The 12,820-nt window shown below is 48.0% G+C and overlaps 2 protein-coding genes across 3 annotated transcripts in view; one reads left to right on the top strand and one right to left on the bottom strand.

The window, feature by feature from the left end:
• Positions 1-12,820, top strand: part of RHPN2 (rhophilin Rho GTPase binding protein 2) — a 147,006-nt gene that overhangs the window by 24,372 nt on the left and 109,814 nt on the right. The window lies entirely within an intron of this gene.
• GPATCH1 (G-patch domain containing 1) overlaps positions 1-12,820 on the bottom strand; it is a 193,707-nt gene that overhangs the window by 108,942 nt on the left and 71,945 nt on the right. The window lies entirely within an intron of this gene.

The following is a 12,820-nucleotide window of genomic DNA, read 5'->3' as shown; positions in this document are numbered from 1 at the left end:
CTCTGCAGGGTGCCCAAACTTTTGAAAACGCCAATTTTTTGGTTTTCTGTTATTTTGAAAGTGTAAATGGTGGAAATAAAATCTAACTTTTATTGACATATTATAAGAATGTCTAATCTGTAATTTGATGCCTTTTGGAGATTTTTCCATCTTTCCTTGACTTCTTTATGCACATTAATAAAAATTTCTACCTGGGGTGCCCAAACTTTTGATCCCCACTGTATGTTCCTCGCAGATCTAACTTAGAGAAGACCTTGGCACCCTGCAAGCGATCAAAGAGCTCAGAAATCAAAGGTAAGGGGTACCGTTTTTTTATTGCGATCTTATTAAGTCCTCGGTAATCAATACAAGGATGGAGAGACCCGTCCTTCTTTTCTTCAAAGAAGAATCCAGCACTTGCAGGGGATGAGGACTTCCGGATGAAGCCCTTCTGGAGATTCTCCTTTATGTATTGTGCCATGGCTTGCGTTTCGGGAACTGACAAGGGATAGATTCTTCCCCGAGGAGGCAGAGTCCCTGGCAGAAGATCAATCGGGCAATCATAAGGCCGATGTGGAGGAAGACTCTCAGCCTGCTTTTCGCAGAAGACATCAGATTAGTCCTGATAAGGAAGAGGCAGAGCTGGCAGGCAAGGAGACGGCAAGACACTCTTGGGTAGTGGAGTTGCCAGAAAGTGGTTCTGGCAGTAGAATCCCCAGCAGGTGATCTCACCAGTTTGCCAATCTAGAGCTGGGGTGTGATGTTGTAGCCAAGGGAGGCCGAGAAGAAGCTCCGAAGTACAATGAGGAAGAACATAGAACTCGATCTTCTCCTTGCGCAAAACTCCCACTTGCAACAAAAGTGGTTCAGTTCAGGCATTCTCCATTGATGGAGGAGATGTACAAAGGCATAATGAGCCATGTGACCGGGAGACGGTGTTCATGGACCAGGGAGGCTTTGATAAAGTTTCCACCAGATCCTGAATCCAGGAAGGCTGTGGCGTGGAATGATGCTCCGGTAGGGATATAGACTTGAACCGGTAAAGTCACTCGAGGTGAGGTGGAATTCACACCTAGGGACGCCTCTCCCTTGTTTCCTAGGTGCGTGCGTTTCCCGGATGTGGAGGTCGCAAAGGACAATCTTTGAGGAAATGCTCTGGGCTGGCACAGTTGAGACACAAATTTTCATTTATTCGGCGGAACCTCTCCTGCAGTGTTAGACTGCCACGATCCACCTGCATAGCTTCTTCGGCAAAGCGGGTGGTTGAGGTGGCTGCTGGAACACAGGCGCTAAACGGAGAGGACAAAGTGTCTGAACTGGTTCACGTTCCTGGCGAAGTTCCTCCTGCCTCTCGGCAAATCACACATCTATTCGAGTGGATAACTGAATGAGGTCACTCAGGGAAGATGGAGGATCTCATGTAGCGAGAGCATCCTTCACTCTACTGGAAAGTACTTTTTTAAAGGTAGCACACAGGGCCTCTTCATTCCAGGCCAATTCAGAGGCAAGGGTGCGGAACTGGACCGAGTAGTCACCAACAGTAGATTCCCCTTGGTGGAGGTTCAGTAGTCCGGTTTCAGCAGATGAGGCCTGTGCAGGCTCTTCAAAAACCCTGCGGAATGCTAAGAGGAAGGCTTTCAAGTTGGAAGATACAGGATCATTTTGGTCCCAGAGAGGAGTAGCCCAGGCCAGGCCTTTCCAGAGAGTAGACTGACCACAAATGCCACCTTAGCTCGCTTAGTCGGTAACTGGTCAGCCATTAATTCTAGATGCATGGAACACTGAGTCACAAACCCTCTGCACAATTTTGGATCCCCTTCGTACTTTGTCTGCAGTGACATACGTAGCTTGGAGCCGACGGAGACCATGAAAGCTGCAAACACCTAAGGAGCCACTGGAACAGGTTGAGGCTGCTGCGGCTGTTGAACGGAGAGGAGCTGCTGCATCATAGCGGATAATTGATTCAATTGTTGTGCTTGATGAGCTAGCTGCTACGACTATTGAGCCACGAGGGTGGTGAGATCAGCAATGTTAGACCAAGGCACCTCAGCGGGATCCATGGCCGAATCTTACTGTAACGGCAGTGATGAAGTGGATCCGCTGAGCCTTTGTGGATGATGGCGTGGGCCGTCTCAAAGCAGGATGGACTTGCTGTGGCACGTGGCACACAGGTCGCTACCCCTGATACGACTCGTCCACACAGGCTGCTGAGGTGAAGCGTGGCACAGGAAGTATAAGGCAAACTCTTAATCGGGGAAAGGCAGGAAGGTGGGGACAGGCAGCACTGGAGCGTGGTCAGGAAACGTAGCAAGGTGGTCAGGTACACAGTAAGGCAGAACACAAGTATGGAACGCTTTCTCTAAGGCTGTGGGGCACAAAGACCCAGCAGGGTTTAAAGGAAGTGCAGACATATATAGGGGCAGGAAACAACAAGGACCAATTAGTGGCGTACTGGCCCTTTAAATTTCAGAGAGCCGGCTCATGCGTGCCCTGGAAGGTGGGGATTTGCGTGCTGGCAGGCAGGAAGAACAGAGGGGACAACAGGGAAGGTAACGGTCAGTGGGCTGGGCTAGATCAAATCACAGAATGCGAATCGCAGCACAGACCGCGCGGGGCAGCGGAGAAGGAGTGCGGCCAGCATGTCTGGCCACGGCGTGACTCCTAACAATTAGCCTGTGTAATTCAAGTTCAAGATAGATTTGTATTTCCTTAAAATATAATTAAGCTATGTATAATTAATTATTTTTCTGCATTAACGCCCTGAGAATAACTAATTCTTGTTTACTCTCTCTCATGTGTGTCTGCATGATAGATTCACTTGTAACAGACAAAGGGACAATTGAGCCTCATGCATATTTAATGCACAAGGTCTTGTTAGTAAAGACGAAATCTATGTACTGGAACATCTGTTGGGAGAGAAGAGACTTTTATCATATGCAAATGTGTCATGTTTGTAGTGCTGCCGGCAGTAAACAAGCCAAGATCAAGGTGGAATATCTATTTAAAAACATTTGCTACATTGCTACCTATTGTCTTTACATATATTCTTTTAATACATAGTATATTAAGACATGAACGAGACATCCCCCTCAGTAGCTTGGGCTTTTCTTATATCACAATTTTTTATATTTTACTAAAATATGGCTCTTTTGTTAGTTATATGTGTAATCGTGCTAACTTCTAGTCTAAGTCCTCAGACTATGCTACGTCATTTAGGCTAGAGCCCCTCTTGTCAAAAGCAGTGTCAGTAGTATGCAACTTTATGGTAGATACATGTGTACATGTATAGAAAATACACTATTGATAGTTATGGCCTTAGAGGCTCTGAGTCCTAATGTGCTGAAAAGAGTTGCACTTTATTTCAGAGACAACCCCGATCATCCTGAGGGCTAGGAGTGAGGTCGCAGTGCTGCGATCTCTTCCTATCCCCTGCCATTGGTCAGAACTGATTCTGACCAATGGCAGAGCAGGACAGTGGGTTGCCATGGCAACCCCCCGTTCTGCCCACCCCTGGATGTCGAGGGGAACATGGACAGAAAATGGAGGCTGGGTACCTGCAAAGAAGATGCCTGGGGACACCCGATCTTCACTGGAGACTGCTGGATCCTGGCTCACGTAGGGAAGCGACGGTGGGGGGGGGATTGAAAGTGAAACGATCTTTACTGTGGCAACCACTAGGAAGGCCAAACTGCAACTCCCAGCATGCCCAGACTCCAGAGTTTTGCGCATGTCTGGGCATGCTGGGAGTTGTAGTATTGCAACATCTGGAGTGCCCAAACGGTAGCCCTCCAGATGTTGCCAAACTACAACTCTCAGCATGCCTGGACTGCCCAGGAATGCTGGGAGTTGTAGTTCTGTAATATCTGTCCCTTCAGATTTAGCAATTTTCATGAAATTTTTGAGAATTGCTGCTCTAATTTGAAGCCCTCTAATTTTTTCAAAAAGCAAAAGTATGTCCATTTTATGATGCCAACATAAAGTGGACATATTGTATTTGTGAATAAAAATAAAATTTATTGGGAATATCCATTTTCCTTACAAGTATAGAGCTTCAAAGTTAGAAAAATGCTAAATTTTCAAAATTTTCATGAAATTTGGGGATTTTTCTCTCAAAAAGGATGCAAGTAACGCCAAAAATTTACCACCAAAATAAAGTAGAATATGTCCCGAAAAAACAGTCTCAGAATCAGAGTATTTGGTTAAAGTGTTTTCGCGTTATTAATTCGTAAAGCGACGGTGGTCAGAATTGCGAAAAAGGGCTCAGTCCTTAAGGTGAAAAAGGGCTGCGTCCTTAAGGGGTTAATATACAATTTCCAGAGCACAGTCTCTTAAAATGTTAAATGTGAATGTTTTTCAATTGCTGTGCAGATTAGTGCTGTTTGTGCTCCTGTCCAGTGATGCTGGTCATTGCACTAGGAGAGTTATTCCTAGGTCAAGAATCTACCTGGCCAATAGGGCTACTTGCCTGGGAGGACACTATTGTGCCTGCCTTTCCCAGGAGGGTTCCTTTCTTTATATACTTGGTTCAAAGTTTTAGTTTTTAAGGTTGCTATAACTATAGAAAAAGAGAGACTGATGCTACCGCGAGGAAGACCAGGTCACATATTGGGTTTAATGAAGTAATCAATATGCCATGAAAGGGACTCCAGGAGAGGTGAGTTTGGATGCCTGGTCGAGGCCCTAGCTTGCAGTTGGTGAAGGGAGAAATCTTCTTCAGTAGCCATTGCAGCAACTACATATTCTAGTACATCTACTCAGCGCATCAGCCTAAAAGGCTGTGAGTGTAATAACCACAGCCTTACAAGTTGTGTTGATAAGAGAGACTGTTGCCTTCCTATGGAGGAAGAGCTGTGCGACATTTCTTGTCTATATCTTACCCAATATGTGACCCGGTCTTCTTTGTTTGACTGAACAAGCCAATCCATGTGTGCAGTTCCCTGCTGGTACCTGGGCCTGAGGCATTTACTCCTTTCACCAGAACCGGTGGGCCGGCCACCAGTGTGCATCTGTATTCCCCTGCACTTTGCTTACATGTGCTATGGTATTTAATGTTTTAATGTTTGTATAATTGTTGGCTTGTAGGTTCAGGGGAGCTTGGGAATAGGGCAACATTATAGTGCAAATGTGTACGTCATATATTTATGTGTGGTGTCCCAGCACCAAAGGCAGTCCTGTGGGCTCTGGATCTCCTCGGGCATGCCTGCTGCTTCTGTGTTATAATGTTTACTATGTTCATGCACTTTATTATATTCATTGTATTTTGTACCAATTATGTATTGCACCTTTAAAGGGGTACTCCGGTGAAAACCTTTTTTCTTTTAAATAAACTGGTGGCAGAAAGTTAAACATATTTGTAAATTACTTCTATTAAAAAATCTTAATCCTTCCTGTACTTATTAGCTGCTGAATACTAAAGAGGAAATTCTTTTCTTTTTGGAATGCTCTCTGATGACATCACGAGCACAGTTCTCTCTGCTGACGTTATTATAATAATAACGCTTTATTTATTGTTGTCCTTAGTGGGATTTGAACCCAATTCAGCAGCACTGCAAGGCAGCAGTGCTAACCACTAAGCCACCATGCTGCCCTTAACATACATCTGCTATGCATGGTTGCTAAAATGGACAGATATCTCAGCAGAGAGCACTGTGCTCGTGATGTCATCAGTGTTCCAAAAAGAAAGGAATTTCCTCTGCAGCATTTAGCAGCTAATAAGTACTGGAAGGATTAAGATTTTTTAATAGAAGTAATTTACAAATATGTTTAACTTTCTGTCACCAGTTGATTTAAAAGAAAAAAGGTTTTCACAGGAGTACCCCTTTAAGAAGGAGATGCAGAGTAAACAGGTGACCCTGTCTTCCCAATGGGAACCCCCAAATTCTCCAGTATATAGTGTAGGGGGGGGGGGGAGTTGCCCAAAGCAGTCCAGTTCTAGTCTTAGTTCAGTGTGGAAAAGAGTTGGAAGAATTGTGGTTATACTAAGGGAAGCCTGAAGAAAATCTTTCATCAATTCAGCCCCGTTATTCTGCAAGTGTTCCCCCCATACACGAGTTGGTGAGTCATACCCTGGTGGAGTTAGTAATTGGTCCTTATCAGAATCCTAGTTAGCATGGGATATCACAAATCTAAATAATTCAAGTGGGTAAAAAGCACCATAAGTCCCAGCAAGGCAACAGGGCTCCCATGGGTTACACTGCATCCCTTCTACTCTGCTCCGTACTTTGTGTTGTACCATCTACACCTGCTCAGTAAAGGACAGTTATCTGTAACCTGGAGTCGGTGTGTTTCTTGCCCCCGTACCTGGACCATGAGAAGCTGTCTCCACCTCGGACCGTATATAGGCTAACGGTACCCTTGCATCAGGAATTGACAAGTCTGCCTTGCACCCCCGTGTCACCAAATATGTATGCTGAAAATGGCATAGGCCATTAACCCTGTTACGCCGAGCGCTCCGGGTTCCCGCTCCTCCCCGGAGCGCTCGCTTCACCTCCTCCGCTGCAGCGCCCCGGTCACGTCCTCTGACCCGGGGCGCTGCGATCCTGCTGCTAGCCGGGATGCGATTCGCGATGCGGGTAGCGCCCGCTCGCGATGCGCACCCCGGCTCTCCTACCTGACTCGCTCCCCGTCTGTTCTGTCCCGGCGCGCGCGGCCCCGCTCCCTAGGGCGCGCGCGCGCCGGGTCTCTGCGATTTAAAGGGCCACTGCGCCGCTGATTGGCGCAGTGGTTCCAATTAGAGTTATCACCTGTGCACTCCCTATATTACCTCACTTCCCTTGCACTCCCTTGCCGGATCTTGTTGCCTTAGTGCCAGTGAAAGCGTTCCTTGTGTGTCCCTTGCCAGTGTTTCCAGACCTTCTGCCGTTGCCCCTGACTACGATCCTTGCTGCCTGCCCCGACCTTCTGCTACGTCCGACCTTGCTTCTGCCTACTCCCTTGTACCGCGCCTATCTTCAGCAGCCAGAGAGGTGAGCCGTTGCTAGTGGATACGACCTGGTCACTACCGCCGCAGCAAGACCATCCCGCTTTGCGGCGGGCTCTGGTGAAAACCAGTAGTGGCTTAGAACCGGTCCACTAGCACGGTCCACGCCAATCCCTCTCTGGCACAGAGGGTCCACTACCTGCCAGCCGGCATCGTGACAGTAGATCCGGCCATGGATCCCGCTGAAGTTCCTCTGCCAGTTGTCGCTGACCTCACCACGGTGGTCGCCCAGCAGTCACAACAGATTGCGCAACAAGGCCAACAGCTGTCTCAACTGACCGTTATGCTACAACAGTTGCTACCACAGCTTCAGCAGTCATCTCCTCCGCCAGCTCCTGCACCTCCTCCGCAGCGAGTGGCCGCTCCTGGGATACGCTTATCCTTGCCGGATAAGTTTGATGGGGACTCTAAGTTTTGCCGTGGCTTCCTTTCCCAATGTTCCCTGCATCTGGAGATGATGTCGGACCTGTTTCCCACTGAAAGGTCTAAGGTGGCTTTCGTAGTCAGTCTTCTGTCCGGAAAAGCCCTGTCATGGGCCACACCGCTCTGGGACCGCAATGACCCCGTCACTGCCTCAGTACACTCCTTCTTCTCGGAAATCCGAAGTGTCTTTGAGGAACCTGCCCGAGCCTCTTCTGCTGAGACTGCCCTGTTGAACCTGGTCCAGGGTAATTCTTCCGTTGGCGAGTATGCCGTACAATTCCGTACACTTGCTTCAGAATTGTCCTGGAATAATGAGGCCCTCTGCGCGACCTTCAAAAAAGGCCTATCCAGCAACATTAAAGATGTTCTGGCCGCACGAGAAATTCCTGCTAATCTACATGAACTTATTCACCTAGCCACTCGCATTGACATGCGTTTTTCTGAAAGGCGTCAGGAACTCCGCCAAGATATGGACTCTGTTCGCACGAGGCGTTTCGTCTCCTCGGCTCCTCTCTCCTCTGGTCCCCTGCAATCTGTTCCTGTGCCTCCCGCCGTGGAGGCTATGCAGGTCGACCGATCTCGCCTGACACCTCAAGAGAGGACACGACGCCGTATGGAGAACCTCTGCCTGTACTGTGCTAGTACCGAACACTTCCTGAGGGATTGTCCTATCCGTCCTCCCCGCCTGGAAAGACGTACGCTGACTCCGCACAAAGGTGAGACAGTCCTTGATGTCTACTCTGCTTCCCCACGTCTTACTGTGCCTGTGCGGATGTCTGCTTCTGCCTTCTCCTTCTCTACAGTGGCCTTCTTGGACTCTGGTTCTGCAGGAAATTTTATTTTGGCCTCTCTCGTCAACAGGTTCAACATCCCAGTGACCAGTCTCGCCAGACCCCTCTACATCAATTGTGTAAATAATGAAAGATTGGACTGTACCATACGTTTCCGCACGGAGCCCCTTCTTATGAGCATCGGATCTCATCATGAGAGGATTGAACTTTTGGTCCTCCCCAATTGCACCTCGGAGATTCTCCTTGGACTTCCCTGGCTTCAACTTCATTCCCCAACCCTGGATTGGTCCACTGGGGAGATCAAGAGTTGGGGGTCCTCTTGTTCCAAGAACTGTCTAAAACCGGTTCCCAGTAACCCTTGCCGTAACTCTGTGGTTCCTCCTGTAACCGGTCTCCCCAAGGCCTATATGGACTTCGCGGATGTTTTCTGCAAAAAACAAGCTGAGACTCTACCTCCTCACAGGCCTTATGATTGCCCTATCGACCTCCTCCCGGGTACTACTCCACCCCGGGGCAGAATTTATCCTCTCTCTGCTCCAGAGACTCTTGCCATGTCCGAATACGTCCAGGAGAATCTAAAAAGGGGCTTTATCCGTAAATCCTCCTCTCCTGCCGGAGCCGGATTTTTCTTTGTCTCCAAAAAAGATGGCTCCCTACGTCCTTGCATTGACTACCGCGGTCTTAATAAAATCACGGTTAAGAACCGCTACCCCTTACCCCTCATCTCTGAACTCTTTGATCGCCTCCAAGGTGCCCACATCTTCACTAAATTGGACTTAAGAGGCGCCTATAACCTCATCCGCATCAGAGAGGGGGACGAGTGGAAAACGGCATTTAACACCAGAGATGGACACTTTGAGTATCTGGTCATGCCCTTTGGACTGTGCAATGCCCCTGCCGTCTTCCAAGACTTTGTCAATGAAATTTTTCGTGATCTATTATACTCCTGTGTTGTGGTATATCTGGACGATATCCTAATTTTTTCTGCCAATCTAGAGGAACACCGCCGGCATGTCCGTATGGTTCTTCAGAGACTTCGTGACAACCAACTCTATGCCAAAATTGAGAAATGTCTGTTTGAATGCCAATCTCTTCCTTTTCTAGGATATTTGGTCTCTGGCCAGGGACTACAGATGGATCCAGACAAACTCTCTGCCGTCTTAAATTGGCCACGCCCCTCCGGACTCCGTGCTATCCAACGCTTTTTGGGGTTCGCCAATTATTACAGGCAATTTATTCCACATTTTTCTACCATTGTGGCTCCTATCGTGGCTTTAACCAAGAAAAATGCTGATCCCAAGTCCTGGCCTCCTCAAGCAGAAGACTCCTTTAAACAACTCAAGTCCGCCTTTTCTTCGGCTCCCGTGCTCTCCAGACCTGACCCTTCCAAACCCTTCCTATTGGAGGTTGATGCCTCCTCAGTAGGAGCTGGAGCTGTTCTTCTACAAAAAAATCCTTCCGGGCATGCTGTCACTTGTGGTTTTTTCTCTAGGACCTTCTCTCCAGCGGAGAGGAACTACTCCATCGGGGATCGAGAGCTTCTAGCCATTAAATTAGCACTTGAGGAATGGAGGCATCTGCTGGAGGGATCAAGATTTCCTGTTATTATCTACACCGACCACAAGAACCTCTCCTACCTCCAGTCGGCCCAACGGCTGAATCCTCGCCAGGCCCGGTGGTCTCTGTTCTTTGCCCGATTTAATTTTGAGATTCACTTTCGTCCTGCCGATAAGAACATTAGAGCCGATGCTCTCTCTCGTTCCTCGGATGCCTCAGAAGTTGATCTCCCTCCGCAACACATCATTCCACCTGACTGCCTGATCTCCACTTCTCCTGCCTCCATCAGACAGACTCCTCCAGGAAAGACCTTTGTTTCTCCACGCCAACGCCTCGGAATCCTCAAATGGGGTCACTCCTCCCATCTCGCAGGTCATGCGGGCATCAAGAAATCTGTGCAACTCATCTCCCGCTTCTATTGGTGGCCGACTCTGGAGACGGATGTTGGGGACTTTGTGCGAGCCTGCACTATCTGTGCCCGGGATAAGACTCCTCGCCAGAAGCCCGCTGGTTTTCTTCATCCTCTGCCTGTCCCCGAACAGCCTTGGTCTCTGATTGGTATGGATTTTATTACTGATTTACCCCCTTCCCGTGGCAACACCGTTATTTGGGTGGTCGTTGATCGATTCTCCAAAATGGCACATTTCATTCCTCTTCCTGGTCTTCCTTCTGCGCCTCAGTTGGCTAAACAATTTTTTGTACACATTTTTCGCCTTCACGGGTTGCCTACGCAGATTGTCTCGGATAGAGGGGTCCAATTCGTGTCTAAATTCTGGAGAGCTCTCTGTAAACAACTCAAGATTAAATTAAATTTTTCCTCTGCATATCATCCCCAGTCCAATGGACAAGTAGAAAGAATTAACCAGATCCTGGGTGATTATTTGCGACATTTTGTTTCCTCCCGCCAGGATGACTGGGCAGATCTCCTTCCATGGGCCGAATTCTCGTATAACTTCAGGGTCTCTGAATCTTCCTCCAAATCCCCATTTTTCGTGGTGTACGGCCGTCACCCTCTTCCCCCCCTCCCTACCCCCTTGCCCTCTGGTCTGCCCGCTGTGGATGAAATTTCTCGTGACCTTTCCATTATATGGAGAGAGACCCAAAATTCTCTCTTACAGGCTTCTTCACGCATGAAGAGGTTCGCGGATAAGAAAAGAAGAGCTCCCCCCGTTTTTTCCCCTGGAGACAAGGTATGGCTCTCCGCTAAATATGTCCGCTTCCGTGTCCCTAGCTACAAGTTGGGACCACGCTATCTTGGTCCTTTCAAAATTCTGTGTCAAATTAATCCTGTCTCTTATAAACTTCTTCTTCCTCCTTCTCTTCGTATCCCTAATGCCTTTCACGTCTCTCTTCTCAAACCACTCATCCTCAACCGTTTTTCTCCCAAATCTGTTCCTCCCACTCCTGTTTCCGGCTCCTCGGACGTCTTCTCGGTCAAGGAGATTTTGGCTACCAAAAAGGTCAGAGGAAAAAATTTTTTTTTAGTAGACTGGGAGGGTTGTGGTCCTGAAGAGAGATCCTGGGAACCTGAGGACAACATCCTTGACAAAAGTCTGCTCCTCAGGTTCTCAGGCTCCAAGAAGAGGGGGAGACCCAAGGGGGGGGGTACTGTTACGCCGAGCGCTCCGGGTTCCCGCTCCTCCCCGGAGCGCTCGCTTCACCTCCTCCGCTGCAGCGCCCCGGTCACGTCCTCTGACCCGGGGCGCTGCGATCCTGCTGCTAGCCGGGATGCGATTCGCGATGCGGGTAGCGCCCGCTCGCGATGCGCACCCCGGCTCTCCTACCTGACTCGCTCCCCGTCTGTTCTGTCCCGGCGCGCGCGGCCCCGCTCCCTAGGGCGCGCGCGCGCCGGGTCTCTGCGATTTAAAGGGCCACTGCGCCGCTGATTGGCGCAGTGGTTCCAATTAGAGTTATCACCTGTGCACTCCCTATATTACCTCACTTCCCTTGCACTCCCTTGCCGGATCTTGTTGCCTTAGTGCCAGTGAAAGCGTTCCTTGTGTGTCCCTTGCCAGTGTTTCCAGACCTTCTGCCGTTGCCCCTGACTACGATCCTTGCTGCCTGCCCCGACCTTCTGCTACGTCCGACCTTGCTTCTGCCTACTCCCTTGTACCGCGCCTATCTTCAGCAGCCAGAGAGGTGAGCCGTTGCTAGTGGATACGACCTGGTCACTACCGCCGCAGCAAGACCATCCCGCTTTGCGGCGGGCTCTGGTGAAAACCAGTAGTGGCTTAGAACCGGTCCACTAGCACGGTCCACGCCAATCCCTCTCTGGCACAGAGGGTCCACTACCTGCCAGCCGGCATCGTGACAAACCCCTTAAGGACTCAGCCCATTTTGGCCTTAAGGACTCAGACAATTAAATTTTTACGTTTTCATTTTTTCCTCCTCGCCTTCTAAAAATCATAACTCTTTTATATTTTCATCCACAGACTAGTATGAGGGCTTGTTTTTTGCGCGACCAGTTGTCCTTTGTAATGACATCACTCATTATATCATAAAATGTATGGCGCAACCAAAAAACACTATTTTTGTGGGGAAATTAAAACAAAAAACGCAATTTTGCTAATTTTGGAAGGTTTCGTTTTCACGCCGTACAATTTATGGTAAAAATGACATGTGTTCTTTATTCTGAGGGTCAATACGATTAAAATGATACCCATTATTATATACTTTTATATTATTGTTGCGCTTAAAAAAAATCACAAACTTTTTAACCAAATTAGTACGTTTATAATCCCTTTATTTTGATGACCTATAACTTTTTTATTTTTCCGTATAAGCGGCGGGATGGGGGCTCATTTTTTGCGCCATGATCTGTACTTTTTTTTTATACCACATTTGTATATAAAAAACTTTTAATACATTTTTTATAATTTATTTTTTAATAAAATGTATTAAAAAAGTAGGAATTTTGGACTTTTTTAATTTTTTTTCGTTCACGCCGTTCACCGTACGGGATCATTAACATTTTATTTTAATAGTTCGGACATTTACGCACGCGGCGATACCAAATATGTCTATAAAAAATGTTTTTTACTCTTTTTGGGGGTAAAATAGGAAAAAACGGACGTTTTACTTTTTTATTGGG

The sequence above is a fragment of the Hyla sarda genome, chromosome 6, assembly GCF_029499605.1.
Source record: "Hyla sarda isolate aHylSar1 chromosome 6, aHylSar1.hap1, whole genome shotgun sequence".
Lineage (NCBI taxonomy): Eukaryota > Metazoa > Chordata > Amphibia > Anura > Hylidae > Hyla > Hyla sarda.
The sequence above is the reverse complement of the archived record's forward strand: the minus strand, read 5'-3'. Positions and strand labels throughout refer to the sequence as shown.